Source organism: Colobus angolensis, unplaced genomic scaffold, assembly GCF_000951035.1.
Source record: "Colobus angolensis palliatus isolate OR3802 unplaced genomic scaffold, Cang.pa_1.0 Scaffold198, whole genome shotgun sequence".
In the NCBI taxonomy this organism is placed as follows: domain Eukaryota; kingdom Metazoa; phylum Chordata; class Mammalia; order Primates; family Cercopithecidae; genus Colobus; species Colobus angolensis.
Window position 1 is genome coordinate 6,438,213 of NW_012115132.1, and position 24,749 is coordinate 6,462,961.

Sequence of the window (24,749 nt, forward strand, 5' to 3'; positions counted from 1 at the left end):
ATAAACATATATCAGTGTCTGCTGAGAGCAGGGTTTTATGCTGGGTACTGGGTATTCAGTAGTGAACCATACAGAAACATCTCTTATGGCAGTTACTTTTTTGTGTATATCTGAGCATTCAAGGGTAATAAACATAAAACATTTGTGGTGCGTGAGACCTAGGAATAAATCAGAATGAGCTCACACCTACTTAGTTCTTATTATAACCCTAAGATTGACACTTCATGAATTTAGTGTTATCCAAATAATGATGCAGCACCAAAGATGAATACCTAGATTTAAAATGCTAAAAGCTTGTTTTAGAAAGCCAGTGAATAACGTACTCTCACTTTTGTATCAATATTTCAAGTGCTGCTGGGTAACATATTGAAATGCTCACACCAGCCATGGATGATAATAAATATGGCATTTTTATTAATGTTAATAAACTGGGTAGAATAAATGGAGAAGACATCTTCATAAGATTTCATAATGTATTTTGTTATTCATAAATATTAATGTACTTTGTAATGCTGATGCAGTAACATTAAAGAGTAAAAGACAGAGGTTTTATCTTGAAATTTTAGGGTGTTTAGTAGATTTTGAAATGTGGATACATTTAAAATAAAGGCAAGTTCAGTTGCCTTTAAAGGCAACTGATGACCATGGGTATTCTGATAGCAATGTTACCCTTAACAAATGAATATTTTTAGGTACAGCATCTTTGTAAAAGTGGTATTAAATTTCATCTCCTTATCCTTTAAAAAATGCCATATTAGCATTCCAAAGATTCTTTATCATTTCTAGTTATAGCAGTTGTTTTATTAACACGGTGCTTTCATATATCTGGTAGGTTCGATTCTAGATAATTTGATAACTCTAAAAGCATATGCAATTTGTCATAAAACTATGTTACAGAAATATAATTGTAATTATGTTGAAAAATCTTAATTGTACAGAACCCCACTGAGTAGATGATGAAAAAAAAAAAAAAAAGCAGTGATTAAGTACTGCCCAATAATGGGAGAATATAAATCCACAAAATGAATTTTATGCTTCCAGGAGTAAGTGTTTTTCATACTTAATTGCTAAAATGCTTTGCAGCACTGAGAAGAAATATTGAGAAGCAAGATTAGTTGTGCCAAACTTTAACCTTGAGTTCTATGGAAAACCAGTGCCTGGATGCCTGAGTGGCTCAGCCTCTTTATCTAGGGGAGGTAGAACAGCTAGGCTTAAGCCTTGACTTGCCATTCTTTCCCCACTGGCTTGTTTTCTGATTTTCATTTATACTCATCTGAAAATTGAAGAGCTCTGATTGAACCCCAGTGGGAGATTTTTACTTTATTTCATCAACCTTTCCCAATATTAACAGTAAATTACAACTATCTTTATTACTGCTGGATTAAGTTAAATTATAGTAAGATGGTTTGCCATCATGTGTCCTTCATCCCTGGTCTTAGACTAGAATTTACAGAATATCTCACAAATTGGAAGAATAAAATACAATGTTTTATCTGTGTTAGCAAGAAATGCAAAGCCTTTTTTTTTCTGTCTGTTTTGTGAATTGAGCTTAGGACTGTCATCGTAATTAGAAATCTGGTTACTTGAGTTCTAAGCTTAGAGCTTCTTAGTTTTAAGGAAACATCACCTCATAATTTTCTCATAACTATGAATGTTACAAGTAGTAGTGTTTTTGTGTATCTTAGTGTCAGTGACAAGCAAAAAAGTCCCTAGAATATATTATTCTTCCCTAACTCTGAGATGGAAGACAGATAATAGCCATGGTGCTTGAAACATGTGGTGCTATTGGGATGGGAGATTGTAACAGCATTTGACATACAAGGGTCATGTTTGCACCTCTTCTTGGATCCAGTGAAAATGTATTAGTTCATTCTCACTTTGCAATGAAGAAATACCCGAGACTGGGTAATTTGTAAAGGAAGGAGGTGTAATTGACTCACAGTTCTTTATGGCTGGGAAGGCCTCAGGAAACTTACAATCATGGCGGAAGGGGAAGCAAACATGTCTTTCACAAGGCAGCGGGAGAGAGAAGAATGAGAAAGCTGAGTGAAGGGGGAAGCCCCTTATAAAACCAGCAGATCTTGTGAGAACTCAGCCACTATCACAGGGACAACATGGGGGTAACTGCTCCCATGATTCAGTTACCTCCCACTGGGTCACTTCCACGACATGTGGGGATTATGGGACCTGCAATTCAGGATGAGATTAGAGTGGGACATACCCAAACCATATCGAGAGGCTTTTAGATTGTGGGAGGAAAAGGAGAAAGTTTCACTGTAGTCCTGGCTTATCATCTTTTGAGTTTGAGACACATGAGGATGAGAAATAGGGTCTTAAATAACCAGTGATATAGTTTGGCTGTGTCCCCACCCACATCTAGTCTTGAATTCCCATGTATTATGGGAGGGACCTGGTGGGAGGTAATTGAATCATGGGGCAGGTCTTTCCCATGGTATTCTCATGATAGTGAGTAAGTTTCATGAGATCTGATGGTTTTAAAAAGAGGAAAGAGGAGTTCCCCTCCACAGGCTCTCTCTCTTTGCCTAATGCCATCCATGTAAGATGTGACTTGCTTCTCCTTGCCTTCCACCATGATTGTGAGGCCTCTTCAGCCATGTGGAATTGTAAGTCCATTAAACCTCTTTCTTTTGTAAATTTCCCAGTCTTGGATATGTCTGTCTCAGCAGCATGAAAACAGACTAATACAACCAGTAAACTCCAGCACTGAACCTCTTCTTTGCATGGGCTGATGTATAAATTGCTAGGGTTAAAAAAGCTAGGGATGAGATAATAGGAAGCTTGGAAATATGGCATACAGGCATACTTAGCATCATAAAAAATAGGAAATGCCACTAGACCTGATGAATTTCTGGAGATCTTAGACAGAAGGCTTCCCAACTTCATTAAGTTGCCAGATTTGCTGAATAGATGTTTGTGTAAAGGACCCAAAAATATTAGGAATGTGTAACAATAGGATGTGCTACTTGGCTTAAGCAACATGCAGTCTGTTTTGTAAAGCAGAACACAGGCACATGAATTGGCACAGGAATGGCATCTGCCATCCTTTTAGACAGATATGGTAGCAGTATATCATATGACTATCAAAAGACCACAGAATAAGTAAAGGGCCATGGTTTTCAACAAAAAGACATTCATTTTCAAGACCTGTACAATTGACTCGGAGAGATTTAAAGCTGGGGTCAGTTTTTACTTAACTGGATATGGAGGCATGGCAGGTGTGTTAATAGGCAACTTAAGTATGCTGCTTATCAGTCAGTAAAAAGAAGTTCAGAATTTAGACTATCACAATATTTCAAAGCAGACATTCAGGCATATTACATTTGCCATCAGTTTCTCTGTAAAAAAAAAATAGTTTTGTCATTCTGTAGTTTTTAAAAGACAATTTCAGAACTTTCGGGGGGAAGAATAATGGCCAGCAGGAACCTTGACACCTAGAGGTTGCCAATGTGATCAGCCTTTTGAATGGTAATCTTTTACCATCCCTGTTCAAGATCCACATGTAGAATAGTTGGGATTATATTGAAATCACTCTTAGTGTCTTAGTCTTGAAAGTTCTTTGTACTTTATTTTATTTTATTTTATTTTATTTTTAGACAAAGTCTCTGTCATCCAGGCTGGAATGCAGCGGTGCAATCATGGTTCACTGCAACCTCCCTCCTCCCAGGCTCAGGTGATTTTCTCAACTCAGCCTCCTGAGTAGCTGGGACTACAGGTGCAAGCCACCATGCCTGGGTATTCTTTTTTTTTTATTTTTTTGTATTTTTTATAGAGATGAGATTTTACCATGTTGCCCAGGCTGGTCTTGAACTCCTAGGTTCAAGTAATCTGCCCACTTAGCCCCGAAGTGGTGAGATTATAGGCAGGAGCCACTGCGCCCTGCTAGTCTTTAAAATTCTGTGATAGGTTTATCATTGTCTTAGCAGAAAGTACTATTTGAGTGCTGGCGACTGGCTTGCCTAGTGGAAATATACTGGCCTGAGCTCTGCCCAGCTGACCACATACTGGTGTCATTATCCTTCCTTCATCAGCCCCTCTCTGCTTCACATAGTCTTGTCTGAAGGGAATGGGTCAGCTGGAAGAAAAAAAAAAGAAGTACTTGCCAAAGAAATCTGTTTTCTAAAATCCATGGAAAAGGTCATTAAATGTTTGATAACATATTGGAAGTGTTAGGAAAAACTGTTAGGTTTTCTTTTTTTGTTTTTAATAATTACAAAGGAACTCTTGATGTTGAAGTGAGAAACAGATGTTGAAATAATCAATTTCATGTACCTTATGTACTCCTACATTTAGGACATGTAATCTTAAGAGTCCGACTGCAATTCTACCTGATATCTTACTGAAAGTTATAAGAGCAAAGTTAGCAGTAGAGAAATAAAAAAGTTTATTTTTAAATTGGATTATCATTTAGGAACTATCCATTCAGAAGACTGGGAAAGCTGTGATTGTTAAGTGTCTGTTAAACTATGTTTGCCTTTGACAGTTAATAGCTTCTAGGGTTTGGGTGTTTGGGGAATGTAGCTCCCACAGATACTCTGGGAAGAGATAGGAAGGTATCAGTAACTAGGAAGTAGAAAGAGAGTCCCTCAGTGTTTGAGGTAGAACTACTTATTTTCGCCCTCTTGCCCTGTTCCATTCATGCTCATTGTCAAGCTGGTCTCAGTCACCCTGTTCTTTCCTTTGTCCTTCTCCTCACCTACCCCCGGGCCTCTCGTCTCCCTCTTCACACTGGCATGCCTTTCAAAGGGCCTTCTCCCCTGAACCTGTGCCATCTAGAGCAGCTGCCCTTATCTCAGGACTTGATTGACTTGCCCCCTTTTCTAATCTGTTTGGAAGCCTTATCTCTTTGTTTTGGCCTCTACACTGTAATTTATTTCTGCTTCTATTATTACATTGATAAATCTCACATTTAACCAGACTTTGAGGGATGTTCTATTGAACTGATGTAAATCTTGAATCGAAAACTGTGGTGTAATCTTCATTGGTCATAATGTGTGGGCTGTTTTGCACATAATGACTGATAGAGGGGTCTCAGTTTTAAAGTTTGAAATGAAGCATGGTTCAGTTTTGTCACCCCGAATCAGTCATTTTATTTTGTGCATTGTTTTATCGTGATGATTTTGGAATAAAGATTGGTTCTAGGAAAGGGGTGGGTCATTTAATTTGGTGATAACAGAAATGCCCTTCTACTTTTCAGGTGTCTTTGGTATGAGGTGGGGCCCCAGGTAGGGCCTGGATGTCTCACTGTCCTGTCATTTTGAAAAGCTCCCTTTTAGGACAAGTGGTACTGTACTCTTAGGTTATCTCTGAGGACTTGAAAGAAAGGGAGAAAAAGCCCCCCCGTATTATTCATTAATGACTAGAAATGCTGAGCCAGTTTTACAGATTTTCTTCTCTTGTTTGCTTTTCTATTAATACTAAGAATGCTTTTGAGGAGCTAGTTTAGTGGATGGGAAAGGAATAAACACTCTTGTAGAAATGTGTATTAATATTTCATACTTTTAAACATTCCACACTCTTAAAACAGTTTCTTAAAATTAAAAATGTTGTTATAAATGTAGTATACAAATACATTTTAAGGATTTTTGGAAAAAAATAACTGTTAATAAAGTTTTTATAAAACTCTTTAATAAAGTTTTAATAACTGTTTTATAAAAATAAAAACTGTTTTATAAATTTGGAATTCAAGTTTAGCAAATACTCAGCTATCAGAGCCTGATAATAAATTCATTGAAGTGTTAATTGCATGAGGAATATCATGAACTCCACATATTCTCTATTTATAATCGGATCACAAATGTAGATAGTTTTCTAAATTTTAGCTATCACTTGCTAAAGGATTCAACACGTCTAATATAAATTTATTTACTTCTATGCTACTGTAAAAAAGAGGAAGACTAATGAAAGTTTCTAATATCTATCATCAGAGTATCTTAACCTAGAAGACTAAATGTTAATGAAAATTAAGCTGTTTATATGTTGTAGTGACATTCACATTCTCCTAAATAATTTATTGTCTATTATTACTACTTCTCAAAGTTACCTTCATATCAAAGAGGAAAATAGGTTATTGTACAATAACATATTATCACAAACGATAAGCAGCAATAATGGTTTGCTATTCTAGAAAGGTTTTTAACAGCGTGGTCAGCCTAAACTTCATGTTAGTATATTAGTGTGTTAGTTAAGAAACTACTTTTTGAAGGATTGACATACACCTATACATAGAGTGAGTTGAACATTCAGAATATGGATAATTCATTTGTTGATTCAGTCATTATTTATTTTTACAAATATTTGTAGAGCATTTACTCTAAATGAGCAAGATTCTGATCTGGGCATTGCAATTACAAAATTGAAATATTCAAGGTCCCTGCCCAAGTAAAGGTTACATCTCAATAATCTTGGTAAAAGGCAATAAAAAATACTACTTACTCAACATAATAATAAAAACGTAATATATTATGATTTATATAATGTTATATCATGTATAAAAATGTATAATTTTGGCACTGTTTAAAAATCAAGGTTTTATGTAAACTTAAAATTGGCCCATTATCATTAGGACACGTGCTTTGAATTTCTTTAGTAGCAGATGCAATACTTTTGTGAAGATTCATCTTATTCCCTTGGACATCTTATCTCCCTATTAGGTAGTGATGCATTTTTACATTTCAGCATTCTAGAAGTGTGTAGTCTCTGACCCTTGTACTAGGTCAAATTTAATTAGTTATTTCTTGGATGAACCTTTCACTGTGGGTACTGCCAGGATTAAAGTTTGAAGGTAACAGGACTTTAGGGGGTGGGGGAAATTGCTGACAAATAGAGTGTCTTCAACGGGTTGTATAAATTGGAGATTCAGTTTTTATAAGAGCTAATGGGAACACTTCTTATAACAACCAAATGGTTACAAAAATGATAAGAAGAGTGTTATTGATATAGCTCAAATATGGTGCCGTTTTCAGTTTGCTGGTTGTATTTAGTTAACTTACCAATGATGTTGCTATGCTACAGTTTTTAAGTAAAAATACTAATTTATTTATTTCTGTACTGTAACAAAGGGATATATTGCTATAAACCACTGTCATTTGCTGCATAGTATATTTCTGTTGAAAAATTATGCCTAAAATTTTTAGTTTAATATGCGTTTGATTTTCCACTCATGATTACTAATCGTTACATTAAAGTAATAGGATTATTGCTTTTTCCTGATGTGAAGGGATGAAGTGGTAGGAGCAAACAACAGATCAGAATATCTTTTCATTTTTTTAAAGAGGTGAAATGACTCCCTTAACAAATTCCAGCATTTTCAGATTGTAAAGTACATTATGTAACTTCATTCATCATGTGGACCTCAGACAGGTACTTTAATTTTTTTTTTTTTTTTTTTTTTGAAAAGGTCTTGTAGCACACTTAATTTGCAGATCTTTTCTGGGAGGATAAAAAAAAAACATATCCTGTTAGATTCGGTGACATAAAGGTCAAAAGATAAACTGTAAGTGATACCTATGTTTATTTTTTTGACAGTGTTATATTAGCAACCCCTCAGACCTCTCTTGGAGAAGTACAACCTGAGTAATTGAACATGTCGCTGGGGAGTATGCTTGGTTAAGCTGATTCCTATTATGTTGACTTGTCAGGGGCCAATAATTAAAGCTGAAGAGCGATGCTCATTAGTGTCTGCAAGATGATTCAAAGAATGAGAAGGAGAAGTCCTTGAGGCACACCTGCAAAAGGCAGGCATTGCATGGAGGTGAGAGCAGACGGACTGGCCTGCTTTTCTGCTATGTTAGCAAGCCAGCAATAAAGGGGATGCACTAAAGTAAGTGTTGCAAATGTATTCTCCCCAATTTAGATTATAAAATGCATTTTACTTCTGCCTTTGAACATAATTTTATTCCAATTCTATTCCATGTAATCATATTTTGCTCAATTATGCTTTTAATGCTATATAAGATGTTTTAGAAACTAGATACACGTCTATTCAAAAGCACTTTGAAAAAGTTTATACTATGAATCATTTCATTCATTTTCCGGGAAGCATCATAATGATCAAAATCTGCTTTGCTGCTTTGAACTCTCAATATTCTGCATGTAAAACATGTGAGTTATCCAGCTTTGACGATAAAGACTTTAGTGGCATACATTTGTCACATTTACTTTGCAAAAATGGAATTTTTAAATATATACTTAACATGCACTAAACCACATACAGTACACAAGCATTAGCTCCTGAGAAGCCCAGAAGAAAAGACTACATCATAAATATAGAATTTATATTTGTCACAACTTGAGCAAAGCTGTGGGCTTTTGGGAACAATTCAAACTTTTTAGCACTGGAATGATATGGAAATTCAGTCCTTAAGCTCTGAGAAGCATTTTTCTTCTTTTGAAATTTGCCTTAGGTAGGCTCACTTTTTACAAATCTATCATAAAATCATGGGATATACAAATGTCCTAATATTTTTGGAATATTAAGAAAAATAATATATTGGATATTTTTTTCTGTAATCTGATTTTGAAAAAAGTGCTTTATAGTGGTGAAGTGGCCTTTTTTTACTTCCAGTGTTGTGCCTGTTAAATTTATCCTTTGCACTTTGCCTGGAGGGATGCATGTGCCTTTTATTCAGAGTGAAGGCTGGAGTCTTTAGTTTACACAGAAGTCCGCCATGTTGTATCTTCAGGATTCAGTTTGAGATTATGTCTTTGAGGAGGCCCATCCTGAAACGAAGTTTTGTAGAACTTGTGTTACTGATAGTCCATGTTAGCATGGAATTATCCATGTTTCTGTCTCCTCCAACTGAAGGAAGTCCCTCAAGGGAAGGGACTGATTCTCGCTAATGTTTACATGAACAGTAGTTGGAGCTCAATAAAAGTTGGTTAAACTTAACATAGTCGAGGTGCAGAAGAGACTTGCAGGGTAGTTCTAGATTTCCAAGGATACCAAGGGCTTTAGAAGTCAAATAGAACAACCTCCGACTCAATGCCAAGAATTTCTTACTTGATGTTCTTTAACAGATAGATCCTCTTCTGGCTTGGTAGAAGACTTCCAGTACCAGAGAGGTCACTATTTTGCAAAGTAGCTCTTTCTAGATTGATCAACTCCAATTTATAATAATGACAAATAGCAGTTAAAAGAGTTGTACTTTATATGAATTTACATTAATTGTCATTTAGCCTTCACAATATCCTTAAGATTTAGCCACTAAATATGATTATAGTCATTTTACAGATAAGGATCCTGAACTTCAGAGAGGTTGAGTGACTTACCCAAAGCCCCACAGCTAAGTAGTGGCTGAGCCAGCATAAGAGTTCACCAGTATCTAACTTAAGAACCGGAATGCTTTGGCATCATAGCTCACAACTGCCCCTCTTTTGTTACTGCTACAGAGCTATTTTTAATTACTTTCCTTTAAAAGCCCCACAAATCATTGGTTGCCATTAGAAATCATTCTTTTTTGAGACAGAGTCTTGCTCAATTGCTCAGACTGGAGTATAATAGTGCGATCTTGGCTCACTGCAACCTCCGCCCCCAGTTAAGCAAGTCTACTGTCTCAGCCTCCCAAGTAACTGGGATTACAGGTGCCGGCCACCATGCCTGGCTAATTTTTTGTATTTTTAGTAGAGATGAGATTTCACCGTGTTGGTCAGGCTGGTCTCAAACTCTCAGGTGATCCACCTGCCTGGGCCTCCCACAGTGCTGGAATTACAGGCATGAGCCACCAGGCCCAGCCTAGAAATCATTCTTGTTTTGTCTGTTTTCTTTAATATAGCAAGGAGAGACTCTTGCAACATTTGTTACCTAGCCAGGCTTACTAGTACAGCATTGACCATCCTACTATTGCTGCATAGTAGTGGCATGAAAAGCACTCCCCAAAACAAATAGATTCTTGAGTTTATCCAGTAAAATTCTCATTTACTCTAATTTAACACTTTCTGCATCTTAAATCTTAACTCCAAAGGGCTGTTTTGTTTAGTTTTTTTTGTTATTGTTGTTTGTTTGTTTTAATAGAGCATTATAGTAGAGAAGCTACTTGACCAAGGCTCCTAAGTCTGTCTGAGTAGCTGCAAACATTTCGGTGAACTACACAACTCCAGGAATATAGCCCTTTCAGCTCTCAAAGGGGGACAAGGGAATCCCTTTTCTACTAATCATCCATCTTTGACATTGGAGTAGAATGGACTATATACGAGAACATTCTTACCAACTGATGTGTTCAAACATATAACTTTTGCTTAGAAGAATTTATGGTATTGATGTTATCTTATACAATATGATGTTTTCCTAGGACCTGCCATATTGGAAACATAATTGATATTGATTCTTGTTACAATGATATAATACTGAATACATATTCATTTGCATGAAAGAGATTGACGGTGCTTGAATTTAGCAGGATCCGTCATAAAAGCCTTGAGCATTATTTTCTTAAAGTTTCCTGATAGCGGGGGGTTAGGGAGAGATGTTTAGACATTTCAATTTTTAAATGAATTTATTGATATACAGTGGGAACAGTTCAGCTTTCACTTTAATTCATACATTTCAAAGATTTTTCTTTGTGATAGAATGATGTAAAGCTATTATATATTCTGCCCAGAATGTCTTTCATCTGTTTCTTTAAAAAACGTTAAAGCACCATTGAACCAATTTTTACGGTACTATTAATCAGTGTAATCAGTATTAATACACTACTTTACCAGCTCAGTGCCACTTGTCAGTAATATGACAGGGTGAATTTTACATCTTCTTCACAAAGGCTTTCATCTATTAGGGGGAGAAAAAGGAGATCAGGATTTTAATTGTTAGCAATCAGAAGCCTATGTGATTAAGACAGGCATTCTGAATAAGACACAGCACAGATTATACTGAGAATATTTTTCATCCTTTACTAATTCTTTTATGAATTTGAATGTAGTCTTATTTACGTGAAACTTTAATTATAGACTCAAAGGAGAGTAATATGCTTATTAGAAATATAAGAATTTAATGTTAGAGTTAAAGGTTTTCATCTGGTTCTGGCTGGCTTCTTTCTCTCTTTACATCTTGGCTTGCAGGGTTCCCAAATCCTCAGGTTTCCTCCGAATGAATGTTGTTGGCCAGGCGCGGTGGCTCATGCCCGTAAACCCAGCACTTTAGGAGGCCGAAGTGGGCGGAGTCTGGAGTTCGCGATCAGCAGGGCGCGGTGGCGGGCGGGGCGTCCGTAATCCAGGCTACTCGGGAGTGTGAGGCAGGAGAATCTCTTGAACCTGGGATGCAGAGGTTGCGGTGAGCTGGGATGGCGCCACTGCACTCCAGCCTGGGCGACAGAGTGAGACTGTCTCAGAAATAAACAAACAAACAAAATCCAAAAAACAAAAACAAAAAAATGAATGTTGTTGATTTGGTTTCTAAAATGCCCACCATTAAAACTTGATTTCCTTAGGTTTAGGATTATTTATATATATAGAATCTTACTGTGTCACCCAGGCTGAGTACACTGGTGCAGTCATGACTCACTGCAGCCTCAACCTCCTGGGTTCCAGTGATCCTCCTGCCTTAGCCTCCTGAGTAGTTGGGACTAGAGGCATGCACCAACCACACCAGACTAATTTTTTTTCAAAACATTTTTTTTATATAGAGTTGGTGTTTCACTATGTTGCACAGGCTGGTCTTGAACTCCTGACTCCAAGCAATTCTCCTGCTTCAGCTCTCAAAGTGCTGGGATTACAGATGTGAGCCACTGTGCCTGGCCAGATTAAGGATTATTATGCATAGAAGTTTTCTCTTAAAATAGAAGTGATCCTTAGAGTCGTCACAAGTTAATTTATTTCTAGTGTTTACAACCCAGCACAGTTTAGTTCTCAGGTGATTAATTCACTGTTCAAAGTAGAGAACAGGACCCAAAAGGAAAACTGAAATAAGTGCAGCGTAGTAGGAGTGGTGGAGACATGGTTAAAATAAAGGCTGCTACTCTTCGGGGGTGAAAGGGGTGAAGCTTTTCCCAGGATAAGGGTAGCTCAGGGTACTAGGGACTGTGGCAAGATGGTGAAGAGTCTCTCTAGAAGGAGGCAGATTGGGAGAAAACAGAGAAGCCCAAGAAAGAAATTCTGAGTGTCCTGAAGCTAATTATGGTGACTGCCGTCTATTTGAAACACTAACCTGTGTGTGATGCATTTAATGACCGGAGAATCAAATAACTTGCTTAAAATCCTAGCTCTACGGGCAGGTATTCACACTCAGGTCACTACCTTACAGCCACAAGCTTAAACCCCGTGCTTCACTGGCCCAGCTAAAGCTGAAGACTCGTCGGATTATTTCAGTTTAGCACAGAGATAAAAAGACGGAGAGGCAGAGGGAGAGAGGGCTGTGGAAGGGAAGAGAGAGAGGGAGAAAGGGAAGGGGAGGGTGAGAGGTAGAGAGAGACAGAGAGAGAGAGAATTGAGTCATTCTTTATTCCCTTTCCTGATTTTTAAAAAAAACAGTGATACTTAGAAAGTCAGTTTAACAAAGTATGAATAATAAAAGCATCTTTTAATCATTTGCTGTTTGATACTGCATTTTTATGATTTTATCAGGCATGAATTATACCATTTCATATATTTCTTAATATAATTAAAAAGTAAAATTAAGTAAACATCCCGTAATTTGGAGGCTAGATTAAAAACTTAACTTCTAGGAAATTACAAAGTCTGTGATGAGCTTCAAATGTAGTTGACAACTATACTGGCAGTTTTATTATTTAAACATTTGAACTGGACTTTGTGGGAAAAGTTAACATAGGATTGGAACGCTTTTCTTTGAATTATTTAATAACTGCCTCTTGTCTGTACTTGTGACATCTGCCCTTCTGTTTTACCAACCTGGATCTCGAATGAACCTCTGCTCTGTGTTAAAAAGTAAGCAAATTTTAATGAAAGTTGCTTATTCAGCTCACAGTAATGAAGAGTTATATAAACTGTTTTGCCCAAGTTTACAGATGTCTGCTTATATTAGGTACTTATACTAGTAGATATTTTGAAAAGATTTTTAAAAAGTAATTTACATTAAACACTAAAAACACCGTGGCTGTGTGTGTGTGTGTGTGTGTGTGTGTGTGTGTGTGTCATGTTTTTATACGCCAGAGAGTTACATTTATATTTTTTCCTACTTTATCCATTGGATGTATATTATTTCTTGAAACACTAAGGATAAGAACATGCCAAATTCAGAGTTACTTACAAAAGCAGGTATTATTATGCTATAAGTGTTATATCTTTGAAATTAAAAACAAATATTATCCCAGGTATCACTTAAGTGTATTAGAATATACATTTGATTGTTAGAGAAAGTCATCTATTTCTATGATGTTTTTATATTTTGTTTGTTTAGCATTTTTTAGCTAGCATTGGGAATCTTGTTAAAACATTGCAAATGCTTTTTAAATATATATGTAATATGTGTAAATATAGTGTATACATATCTGTGTGTAATTAAACACAAGGATTTAATTTTTATATGTTATATAAATATATATAGTATTATATTCATTTCAATTGGTTGTATGTTATTTATTTTGAAAATTGCTTACTGCCCACCGTTGACATTTTCTAAATATGTTCTTACATATAAATAATGCTATCTTAAGTTCACAATGTGGACAATTTGAAAAGATATTCTTTTTCTTTAGGTGAGGGATGATAATAATTAAAGACACTGTAATTCCATTGTTATATACTTTTTTCCAGATTATAAACTGTTTTATGTTATCTACATGTTTTATTGTACTCTGTGATATCTTAGATAAAGAATCAAAATGGTGAAATAAGTTGCAAGGTGTGCATTTCACTCAGATAACTTTCTATTCCTTTTCACTTCTTTGAATCTGTTCTTGAAATAAAACAGTGTTGATTTATCCAGTATAACTAAAAGATAGTATGAATTTGACTGATGAGATCATTAGTTGTATTGGAGTTTTTCATAAATCTGAATTCGATCTTTATCTAAAATATGAATAAGGAAATGGTCTACCTAATTTTGATATTATCTTTTTAAAGCAAGTACAGTAAATAGTATAGTTCTATTTATTTGTTTTTAGTTTGGCCTTAATTTCAGATGGTTTCAAGAGTAGAATAATTGACACCATTGAATGTCTTGTGCTATTTTAATGACTTTGTGCTATTTTAATGACTTTCTGCTCTTTAAGATGATTGAATTGTAGCAAACAATAATGGCCAAGGCTCTTAGGCCTAGTGAAGAAGAGATATGAATTATCTAGATAGGAATTAGAGAGAATATTTAAGAAAACATAGTGTTAACTGTTAAACTTGAGGTCTTCCACCATCCAGTGAAAAATGCTGCTGAATAGAGGAAGGAAGAGTATAATTCATGCAGTTTAATTAGATAGGTTACCACGCTAACACCAGTGGAAGAAACTCTAATGTGAATTCATAGACAGCAGCACCTTATGTTTCTTTATTTCAGCATACTTGGTCATCAGTGTATTCTTTCTTCCTGCTTGACTGCATTTGATAGTAGTTTCTGAGTGTAAAATCTTTGTCAGGACAGATCCTTTCTAACCATGAGCATGCATCCACTTTGGAAACTACCTAGAAAAGCTGCAAATGGTAATGAGATTGATAAAGAGGATTTTGTTTGGAAGATACTAAAAATACAACTGTTAAAAATGAGCAAATAAAATTCTCTGACTTACTCAAAGGACTAGTTTATATTGCAATTTTAGATACCTGCATTTTTAAATGACTGTATTTATTAGTATAAATTTTAGAAAAATATTAAAAGATGGGAACCAAAAAAAGTTATATCTTACTGTTTTTCTTATCCTTTCTGTCCACTGTCTTCTCCTCCTTCTCCTGGAATTAAGTTCAATTACTTGTAAAGTTGGAGGTTCATCAACTACAGAATTTCATGAAAGCAAAAACTGGAAATTCTACAGAAGTTACCCTGGAGAATGATTTAATAAATTAATGAAAGGGTGTTAACTAATGCAAATGTTACAGCATTGGTGGATGTAAGTGCCTCTATGTAAGGCAAAAATGGTTGTGTTTGAATCCTTGTTGATAGAAATAACATTAAGTTATTATAAATATTGTACATGAAATGGCTTTTTGTAGGCTGCTGGATGACTTAATTTCATTGAGTGAATCAATAAAATACAGCTTTTTCGTTAGTATTTTTAGGTGTAATTGGAAGAATTGCTTTGCACACCGTGGTGTTAGGTATAACCCTAGCAACATCCTCAGCAGATACCAGGGAGGTACAGGATTTAGATTTCAGTGGCTTCCTGACCCTTCCACCTGCCTCCAATCCAGCATTTTATAGGTCACATTAATGACATGCCTCAGGGTCAGGAAGTAAAATCTTTTTATACTTTAATTTATTAAATCCTCATAGTAATGCTATGAGAATAGCTACTATAACTCCCATTTCCCTGATAAGGAAAATGAGGCCTGAAGAAGGCAAGTGGCTGGCTGGAAGTTAAATAAGGCTACTTAGTGATGGACTGCAATTTGAGGCTTCATACTAGATCCTTCCTCCTATCCACTCGTTTCTTCTGCTTCCTTCCCATTTTTGTGTTCACAAAAATGCCACTTCGCAGGTTCAAAATTATCTTTTTAGCCTGAAATGTTCTTTACATTTCGTGATAGGAGGATTTTATTTTATGTTTAAATACATTTTCTTATTCACTTTTGTCTTGATGAATTACAGGTAACAGTTTTTAAAATCCATGTCTTAATGTTTAGGATATTTGCATTTTTATGTTTTATTATTAAGGGAACTGTCAATACTATGTTAAAACCAACGTGAGCGTCGAATGTGTTGTAGAGCAGTTTCAGAGAAATCACTTCTTAAATTATTTTTGTCAGGACAAATCAAAGAATTTTGTAAGATAAGTAATTGATCTATAAACTGGTGAAGGGGTCGTTTTAAATTCCAGGCTAATTTAAGTTAGTTTCTTACTTGACTTACAGTATCATGTTGGCTTTGGTTCATTTTTTTTTTCACCTTCTCATGGTACATAAAAAGAAGAAAGATTTTTGGCTTAAGCAAGTTGCTAAAGTTAATCTTGTATGAAGAAAAAATAAGGACATCGTTTTTCAATTTGCTAAAGAGTTAGCCTCAATTTTTAAAACTTTTCATCTTGGTATAGAGATACATATTTTTTCAATGCTCCCTTGCATATTTTAGAACCAAAGGCCTAATAATCGACAAAAAATAAACACTTGGTTCTTTCAGAAGAAAAATCACAGATGGCTAAAAAAATGTTTTAAAAATTTTATTGGATCTTTTGAAAGCTAATTGGCAATTTTTATGTCGATGCTAATCTTGAAAGAGACAACAGATAAAAGTCCATATTAGAGGTGGATGTATAATAAATAACCTGATAGCAATAGCAACAGAGCTGACATAGCCACAATTTAGTTTAATGCTTTACACCTCTATGTGGTAAACTGAGATCCTTGAAGCTGTGTCTCTTCCATAAGACCATGCCTGCGTCCCTATAACAGTGATAGTGAGGATAACAACAGCAATGCCACTTACTTATTTTCCCTTTGTGTTTCAAGTGGTGTTGAAAATATCCTCAGGCTTTTATTTTTTCCCCCTCTGTCCTTTGGGCCTTCACATCCCTTGGGATACCACCCTGCTTCAAAACTGCTATAGTGACTTGCTGAAATCGTTTATGTCAAGGTTAAGGAGAGAAAAAGAAAATGTGAGCCTTCTCCCTGTATTTGTTCAATCAATTGAAAGGGGAAAGCTCTAGCTTGTGCTTTTCCCTCATGGAACTATGATTATTTCGGAGTAGGTCATATTGTGGGACTTAAAACTCTGTAATTATAGCATTGGGCAGTCCTCTCATAATAATAATAGTTAGCATTTATGTAACCCGTTTCATCTTCAAAGCATTTCACAAGCACTAATTAATCCTCACAACATGTCTGTGAGCTGAGTATCATCATCCCCATTTTACAGATGTGGAAATTGATTCAAGTAAGTTAAGAGTCTTGCCATGGGCCATAGTGGGAAGTCAGAGTCTAAAAGCAGGATGCAAACTTGGGAGTGGCCGGCGCCTAAATCCTTTTCCGTAGCCCTAAATTAGACCTCGTCCCTTTTTCTCCTCATCTCCCCATCTTTCTTTCTTTTTCTTTTTTTTCCCGAGTTCTGGAAAGCACTCTGGCGTTTTTCCTTTCAGTCTTCCTTTTAGAGAGTAGTTTCTTTAACACTGCCCCTAGAAATAAATAAATCATCTTAGTATAATAGCTTTAAAGACATAATATGTCTAATCAGGATATAAATATTTCCGAAAGTCAGGAAATGAATTAGTTTTGGGTGCAAGAAAGGATTCCAAATTACATTTTGCCTAATAAATATTGCATCCGTAAACAGTAAAAGTAATGATAGTGATTAGTTAACAGTATCAAATAAAACGTGCATTTAAAATGAACCTGACCAGGCATTTTTGTGTCATGCTGACTGATGTGTACACAGTCCATTCTTTGAAAAATCAAGGCGCTCATTTGAATTGTAAATTGCCAACACTGCAAATAGTAAATTGCAGTAGTCTTATTGTGCTGTGATGTGACAAATTACAAATGGAATATTGGCTAGGATTCCATATCTTGCATTTCTCTTCCACTTGCTGCTACTATCACCATTAATCTGTTTTGCAGAAGCTGTATGGCAAGTTGTTCTGGACATGGAAAGGACATTAAGTTGCATTGTTGACTATTGCATGGCTCTATGTGGCTTCTCTGACCTCCAACTTCTCTTATTGGTATAATTCAGTACAGTGATAGTCATTTCGGGTACTGCTGTGTGTGGATATAAGGGTTCTGGCACAGTTTATGCCTGACATTTCACTTAAATATTGTATTACAGTCAAGAATTTTGGCTGAAATGTGTCAAGTGTATCTTAAAGTGGAATGTGGTCATTTAAAATACATCCATATCAGAATCACAAAGTACATTAAGGATGAGTAGCTTCTTAGTTTGGCCTTTCATTTTACAAATGAGGAACCTGAGATTGAATGCGGTTCATGAAATTTAGTTTTTGGATATAAGGCGGGCTATGTAACTGTCAGAGCTGAAAAACAAGTGATTTCAAGTGGAATGCTTGACCTCTGAACCTAACTTTTAATTATTGAGTTTTCATTTTAAAACACAAATAAATTATGGATATAATTTTGGAAGTATGTCTATACCTAGAGAGGTTACTTTTTAAGGGTGAAAGTGTTCTGTTGCCTTGGCATAACCAGTGAAAAGTGGTTACACTAGAATAAAGAATAGCTATAGTTTCCTGTTCTTTATCGTTTGTGATGAAAGCATTAATGTGTATTGAGTGGAGAGTAGAGTTGAAAATTTTGCACTATGGTGAAAAAGAAAGATGGATATCAAAAAAGTATAGTAAGAAACCCACCTAAGCCATCCCTGTGTAACCAGTTCTCTGGACTTTCTTGGTAAAAGGCACTATCTGATGTCCACAGCATGCTGAGTGCCTTCAGATAGTAGGCTTTGTTCTCTAATGTAACCTACATTCACTTCTGCTACTATTAGTTGACTTGTATGTTCACCAAGAGTTGTTGGAGATTGTTGCAAACCTGTTATGGAATGAGAACTTATTAATATCCTTATGTAAATAAATATTATATAAGTGCTTAAAATCTGAGAATGAAAAGAAAGTTCTTCAGTGGCAAAAATGAATGCTTCAGAAAGATTGATTTAATAAAAATGTATCACTTGAGGTATCAGATTAAGCATGAGTGAGATAATTGTAGCAGACAGGAAAGATCGTAAGCATTTGAACATTTTATTTTATTTTTAATTTTCGTGGGTATATATTAGGTCTGTATATTTATGGGGTACATAAGTTGTTTTGATACAGGCATGCAGTGAAGAAATTTTAGAGGATCTATTATGTGCACAGATTTGTGTAAAAAAGACAACTGGTATGTAATTCAAAGTTTAGCCAAAATATGTATTTTATGTGTTTTGACATATAATTCATGATTAAATAAAATAATTAATTTAAATAATATAATTAGTAATTTAAATGGTGATTACATTTTTTTTTTATGATTCCCCACTGTGACTGACTTTTTCAGTTAACTGACTATTGATCAGTCAACCGATAAGATGAATGCTGCAGTAATAGAAGATCAAGAAGTGCTATTCTCAAGATCTTTTGATTCACCCCTTCAAGAATCCTTTTTATTTTTATAAGAATAGGAAGTTCTAACTAAATTTTTTGTTCCTGGACTCATTTCGTCTTATTGTGGTTTATTTATAGGAGGCACACAGAACCAACCACCAGTCATCCATCGCTTGTTTTGAGTTTATTTTCTGTTACAATATTGATGATCTTTAAAATGTTCCTTAATATTTACCAATGTCTTACTACATTTTCTTACTAATTATACTTTCCCACTAGCTTTCTGATTTCGCTATAACATTTGTGAATTCTCAAGTATCCTTGTTAAATGTGTCCATTGTACTGTTTTTCTATTTTGTACTAAAGCATGTTAAGCTTTCTTCCATGATGAAATTTATAACCCAAGAGACATAAAATTAGATTATGAATTGTGAATTCTAAGGAATGAGAAAATAATGTGGGATAGAAGAGACATTGTGGTCAAGAGGTGGTGTGTGAAGTTTGAAAGTTGTGTTGCCAAACCATATGCAACTCTCATTCAAGAGAAAAACAATCTGCAAAGACTTTAAAGAATGAGAGAAACATGATTCTTAGGAGCAGGCTTTCAGGTTCTCGATGATGGATCGTGTAGACAGCAGATATTATCCAGCAAAATGAGGATAATTCCTGAGTCAGAGGCTGCACTCCGGCCTCTGTGTCCCAGGCTGGAGCAGCGGCAGGATCTCAGCTCATTGCAACCTCTGCTCCTGGGCTCAAACAATCCTACTATCTCAGCTTCCCGAGTAGCTGAGACTACAGGTGTGTGCTACCATGCCTGGCTATTTTGGGGGGATTATTTATTTTTATTTTATTTTTTTTTAGAGATGGGATTTTGCCATGTTGTCCAGAATGGTCTCAAACCCATGGGCTCAAGAAATAAGCCCTTCTCAGTCTCCCAGTGTTGGAATTACAGGCATGAGCCACCATGCCTGGCCAAATTTCATTATCTCAATTGACCTATCTTCAACTTTGCTGATTCTTACATCTACCAACTCAAATTCGATTGCTTTACTTTTCAACTACTTAATTTTCATTTGGTTCTTTTTGAATAATAAATAATAAAATCAGGAACTGGATAGAGGATGGGACTAGACATAAAAGATTTAGAAATGGTACAAAAATTAGACAGCTGAAGCTAAATAGATTGAGTTAGAGTTCAGAATTAAAAAAAAAAAAAGCATAGGAAATTAAAATAAAATTTATCCTGAACCACTAACCTTTCTTTGAAACCCTTTTTGCAACCTATACCAGCGAACCTATCATGCTGTGTTACAGTCATCTCTTTGCTGATAGTTCTCCTGCACTAGCCTGGGGAAGGATTCTTTCTTTCTTATTCCTTATATTTCTAGGATCTGAGCCATTCTAGGCCCTCAATACATTAGCTGAATGCAGCAACAAATCAGGAAGTAGAGAATTGTTTTTACAGCCTTACTGTTAGGTTGACTCAAGTTTAACATGATGTGACATTTTTAAGCATCTTAGACTTACTGCATGTGCATTCGTATTTTCTTTTCCCTCTGGTTTTCTTTGATGTGGATATGCAAAGTAAGTGAATAATTTACTTTTTTGACATTATGTTGGCGAGGTTGTTTTAAAAAGTACGACTTTAGATTTAGAAGAACTGAGTTCAAACTATAGATCTGTAACCTCTTTCTGGCTCAGGAGCCATCACCAGGTTATTTACATTTTGTGTATCTCAGATTAATCATCAGTGAAATAGGAGTTGTCATCTTGTCTCTCAATATTTTTAAATATTACAATAGAAAATATTAAATTAGAATATTAGAAAGCACATGGTGTCTAGCACAGAGTATGTTCTCAGTAATTTTTTATTCTAAATATTGGTCACAGAAAAATGAATACATCTCAGAAGATACATTTGGAAGCTCATTTTTTTGTTTTCTGAAATAGAGAATTTGACCCTTACTCTCCACTCTCAGAAATTACTCATAGTCATTTGGGTAGTTGGATTGTCTTTCCATGGCTTTCATACATAAGGCAAAAAATGTCTAAAAATATTGAGAAGTACCAGTTGGTGCTAGTAATGCAATTCATAAACATTTTCCAAATTTGCTAGCAAGATAGTCAGTAAAATGTGCCATTTTCACATCTTGTTCATAAAGCAAACAAAATAATACTTAACTATGTAATAATATACAGTATTAAATCCCCCTGGGAAAAGAGTTGGTTTTTAAATACTTTGAAAAGAAACTTTCAAGTTAGTGATTTACACAGTTAATTATAAACAACAAGACTTGTAATTAAGTGTTGCCATTTTGGGTTGAATTGGTTTCACCCATCACTAATCCGTCTATCCTTGTCTTTTGCTGTTGAGAGATTACGGGAAAATGCACACGATGAAAAGTTTAACTTGTCAAGTATAAATTTAGATGCAAAGTCCGGAATATCAAACACCGCAAGTGATAATTATCACCACCTGGAAATAATTTGTACCACTGAGTTCAGTAAAGAATTCTCTCTTTCTGCTGATGGGGAGATTTTAACCTCATGATCACTGAAGCACTCCCTGCAGTTTACAGCGATGTGTCTTGTGGTTCATTCTCAGTAGTCAACATAGCACCAAGCAATTAGTAGAACACTAGAGGATAAGTGTTAGCTCTGTACAATGTGACTAAGATTAAACCAGGAGCAAATTAAAAGCAAGGATAATTGTCCAGTTTTTAAGTTGCTCGAAGTCCAACTCAGTTACCTATTACATTGAGGTTTCTGCAAAGCGTAGATTTTTTTGTTTTTGAAAAATAATAAATACAATTTTGAAACCATTGAATTTCTTGGATTATATTTTAGTATCTTAACATACGTATTTTCTCCTAAGTTAAAAATTTATTTTGGAGTCTTAGGACATGTCTTTTTTTTTATAGGAGACTGATTTGGGGCCCCCAAAACATTATCAGAAGACAAGTTATTATAATACATAAACATGGTATTTAAATACATTTTGCATAGACATCAACTTATGGGTTTTGTGGCAGAGGTTGTTTGGATTCTCTGATGGCTTGTTATTTGTGATTTTCTTAGCTTTATTAAGTTTCTGTGGTTGCTAATGAGATTTCTTTATAGTCCTCTGTAGGTAAGAGTTGACTGTGAAATTTTGGCTGCTTATGTTTAAGATTTGATTCTCATTCTCAAACATTTACATGTATAATTTTGAGAACACATTTTATTTAACACAACATAGTAAACAGAATGAATCATAACTATGAACGTTTTCCAGAAGCATTTCTTAGATAAATTTTTTTATAAAAAGGAAAACAAAACAACATGTAAGATTTACAGTAGAAGAATATACTTGCAGTTAACTTCCTTGTTGATTTAAAAAATATATTTGGATTTATTTTGGCAGGGTGGGGGAATCATCTAATAAAAAATTTAAAACAAACTTCATTTTTTCTAACCAGAGTGAAGAGACAGGGAGAGAATCAAATATGTGTGAGCTCCCTCTGTTGCTCTGTAACAGCATTTTATTCATGACACGTGATGTGATAAGGAAATTTTTGCTAATGTGTCAAAACAAATTCAGTTTTCCCTTAAGGCAATTTATAACTTTAGTTAAATGGAATGTAAAGGAAGAACCCCCTATATGTGAAATTCTGACCTTCAAATTTATGTTCATATTTTTAAATTATTAAAACATTAAAAAGACATCTATTTCTCACCACTAAGGGGGAAAAAAAAACACTTCAGCTGTATTTAGTAAGTCCTCACTGAGGTCCCAAACATTAGGATAAAATGGAAGGCCTAACTGAGTAAAGTATCAACTGTGATGATGATAGTGAACAGACTGGCAAATTTGCCAACTGGATTTATGATAACTTTTATATGAATTAAGTAAGAGTAAACTGTGAACACACAGAAGTAGTATTGGCAAAAATGAGGAGTTGTTTTAAAATTATGTAAATGGCATTTTACAATGCTGTGAAATACAATTTTTTTTTTTTTTTTTTTGAGACGGAGTCTCACTCAGTCACCCAGGCTGCAGTGCAGTGGCGTGATCTCAGCTCACTGCAAGCTCTGCCTCCCGGGTTTGCACCATTCTCCTGCCTCAGCCTCCCGAGTAGCTGGGACTACAGGCGCCCACCACCACGCCTGGCTAATTTTTTTTTGTATTTTTAGTAGAGACGGGGTTTCACCCTGTTAGCCAGAATGGTCTCCATCTCCTGACCTCGTGATCCACCTGCTTTGTTCTCCTAAATTGCTGGAATTACAGGGGTGAGCCACTGCACCCAGCCTGTGAAATACTATTTTTATGGTAACCTAGAATTTTAAAACTATTTCTTATAAGTTTAGGATTAAATGAATTACATTATGTAAAAATACATTTTTGTCTTTATTATGTACCTGTATACAGTTGAATAATTTTGGTAACACATACTTTAGTGCTTTACATTGATTGGCTCATTAGTTTTGTATTTTGAGTAATAATCATCTAATTTTAATATTGTACAATTCAGTCTTAACAAATTATGTTATGATGTGAAAATAGTAGCGCTCTTGAATGTATTTATTTTTGTAGTAGTGGGCAATGTAATTATCACTCATAAAATGAAATGTGAGACTTTCGAGTCTGAAATATTATTCAAATTATAATGCTCTGCAGTTTTATTAATAACAATGAGAGCTGAAGCACTAACTTTAACTGGTGTCCAAAGCAGGTGAATCAAAAGTCTTGACACTCTCTATATATAGAGAAAGTCTATATATATAGATATCTATATATAGAGAGATATATATAAAAAGGTATCTAAAGTAAAAAACTTAGCATATATATGTAGAGATCTATATATAGATATATAGACTATATATGTATATCTATATATATCTATATATAGACTATATCTATATATAGACTATATATGTATCTATATATATATGCTAAGTTTTTTACTTTAGATATCTTTTTAAAAGAACTTCTTTTTTTCACCTTCTCAAACCTAAAGCATTCATTTTATAGAAGGCAGTAGAGGAAGTTCCTAGTGTATTTGTAACTTTAAAATTAGTATTTATATTTTACTCAAATTATTAGTAAACTGGTAGTTGAAAAACAAAGGATTATGTAATATAGTTTATTTCTCCATATTCTTCTGCTGCTTGAATCTCATTCCAAAACATTTTAGCATCATATATTATTACCACTCTCTGAATATCACTGTTGTTGATATGCTTAACATACCTTGATCTTCAAAAAGGAAAAAAAAGGCAAGAAAGAGAATGAGTTTTGGGGAATTGTCTCTTTTGTCTTTACATGACACAAAGCATGTGTGAAACATGTTTTCTGTTTCAGCAGTCCTTTGCCATGTGTTACGACTGAATGTTGCTCCCCAAATACCATCACTCTGGGGGTTAGAGCGTAAACCTCTAGTATGTTGGTACTGGGGTTAGAGCTTCAACCTCCAGTGTGATGGTACTGGGGTTAGAGCTTCAGCCTCCAATATGACGGTATTGGGGTTAGAGCTTCAACCTCTGGTGTGATGGTATTGGGGTCAGAGCTTCAACCTCCAGTATGATGGTATTGGGGTTAGAGCTTCAACCTCCAGTGTGATGGTATTT

General features: G+C 35.1%; 1 protein-coding gene across 2 annotated transcripts in view; it reads left to right on the top strand.

The window, feature by feature from the left end:
• The window catches only part of TRPS1 (trichorhinophalangeal syndrome I), a 291,848-nt gene that overhangs the window by 141,842 nt on the left and 125,257 nt on the right, over positions 1-24,749 (top strand). The window lies entirely within an intron of this gene.